Source organism: Hyaena hyaena, unplaced genomic scaffold (genome assembly GCF_003009895.1).
Source record: "Hyaena hyaena isolate Hyena2069 unplaced genomic scaffold, ASM300989v1 scaffold_613, whole genome shotgun sequence".
Classification (NCBI taxonomy): Eukaryota; Metazoa; Chordata; class Mammalia; order Carnivora; family Hyaenidae; genus Hyaena; species Hyaena hyaena.
In genome coordinates this window covers 657,428-659,830 of record NW_024081245.1, presented here as the reverse complement: position 1 = coordinate 659,830, position 2,403 = coordinate 657,428, and positions in this window count along the sequence as shown.

Below are 2,403 nucleotides of genomic sequence, written 5' to 3'. Positions count from 1 at the left end.
ATGCCAAAATCCAGTGGTAGTGACTATGTTTTCGCTCTTTTTAAGTCTCCTGGGCCTCTTTGACTTCTGTGTATTACAGAAAGAAAGCTCAATAAGTATTTGTGGACATTGGTTAAATGAATGGATATATGACTGCCTGACTGAATGAGGAATGAATGAAGACATGTCATAAGCTGGACCTGCATACTTGTGTTGAATTTATTTGAATTGCTTCCCTCAAACTTTAGTCTGACAGCACAGTATATTGGCAGTTAAAATCAAGAATAATTGATGAAATGAGAATAAAGAAACTAAAAGAATAAAAATATCCTCTGCTGCTCTCTATGACTCCAATAAACTCTAGATTTTAACTATACCAACATTTCCAAGGCGAGAATGCGTTTCTTAGATTAAATATGTCCTCATGAGATACTTGAGGCTGTGATGCCACCTTGTGGTGTATTTTTGCATTCATCATTTTCAAAATGCCTGGAACTTCCCTACTTAGAAAAGCACCATTACAGACTATGGCTACCTAAAGGAGTGATATTTTCCTCAACTAAATATTGCTGGCATGCCATTATCCCAAAAAGTTTGCCTAAACATATCATTCATTCCTTTTTTTTAATTTTAATTAAACATCGAATTGGTGGAGGAAAATAGTATAATGTATGTATAAGTTATAAATAATCAAATGAGAATTAACAACTTTGTACACCCAGGCAAGCATTACCAGTATTTCAAAATACTCCTGCTTATTTCTTGCCAAATCTTTCCTCTGTCTTTTCCATTAACCAGGAATGACCGCTGTCTTGCTTTTCTTTATCCATCTGTGTATATACCAGTAAACAATATTTTTAATTTAGCACTTTAAAACTTAATATAAAATAGAATCATTCTGTATTTCATTTGCTTTTAAAATTAAATCATATTTTTCTTGACTTCATAATGTTCATAAGAGGATCTGTAATCCATTTGTTTTCACTATGCTGCAGTGTTTCATTTTATGACTATACCACAATATATTTAGTTGCTCTACTCTTTTCTTTTTTTAAAGCTTATTCATTTATTTTGAGAGAGACAGAGACAGTGTGAGCAGGGGAATGATAGAGAAAATCCCAAGCAGGCTCCACACTGTCAGTGCAGAGCCCAACGCAGGGCTGGAACTCACAAAACTGTGTGATCATGAGGTGAGCTGAAACTGAGAATCAGATGTTTAACTGACTGACTCAGGTCAGGTGCCCCTAGCTACTTTTCCCTTGAGAGACATTTAGGTTGCCTCTAGTTTGGGTCTACTATGATGGTGTCATAGTAACATACTTCTAACATCTCCTGGTGCACCTGTGAAGGGATTTCTCATGGGTCGTCTTGCTGGGTATGAAAACCTCCAACTTTACTAGATAATACCAAATTGTCTTCCAAAGTCATTTTATTGCATCAATTTACACTTCCACCCTTGGTGTGTAAGAGTTTCCATTATTCTATATCCTTGTCAACATTTGATATTGTTACTTTTTTTTTTTTCATTTTTGCCACTTTGATGGGTGTAAACAGAATCTTTTTATTTTGATTTTTATTTCTGGGTTACAAAAGAAGTTGATACTTTTAAAAATAATTTACTGGCCACCTGTGTTTTTTCTGAGACGTGCAAGTTCCAGCCTTTTGCCTCATTCTTTTATTTATCCTCTTGAGTCCTTTGAATTGCTTCCATGTGCCAAGTACTGACATAGCCCAGAGGATGCAAAGATGAATGTGACTGAGACCCTGTCCTCATAGAGCTCTTGGCTTACTATCACTTCAGAGCTTTCGGGCTGAACACTAATTACCAAGACCAAAAAACAGAAACAATTTTTGAACCACTAATGATATGATTATCACTTTGCAAGGCAAACTCTGACCTCAAGGAATGTACAAAAACACGACTTACACAAAACCATACCAAATTATATAAAATAATATATATTATGTTACATATAGTATAGAAATTCAGAGGATGCAATAAGCTGGAGAAAAGCTAATCAAGTTGGTCCATGGTTTAAATTGAAGTTGCTTTCCTTTAATGTAACTTATATAAAAATATTATTTTTCTCTAGCCTACTTATTCAAGGAAGAAGATGAAAAAACAAGAGTAGTCATTTTTTTTTTAATGTTTTATTTTTAGGGGAGAGAGAGAGAGACAGCGTGAGCAGGGGAGGGTCAAAGAGAGAGGGAGTCACAGATTGAAACAGGCTCCAGGCTCTGAACTGACAGTCAGCACAGAGCCCGACGCGGGGCTCAAACCCACGAACCGTGAGAACATGACCCAAGCGAAAGTCGGACGCCCAACCGACTAAGCCACCCAGGCGCCCCAAGAGTAGTCATTTTTAAGTCAATAAAATATTGATCAACATAGAGAAGTGGCAACAATGATTTTTAAATAAAAGT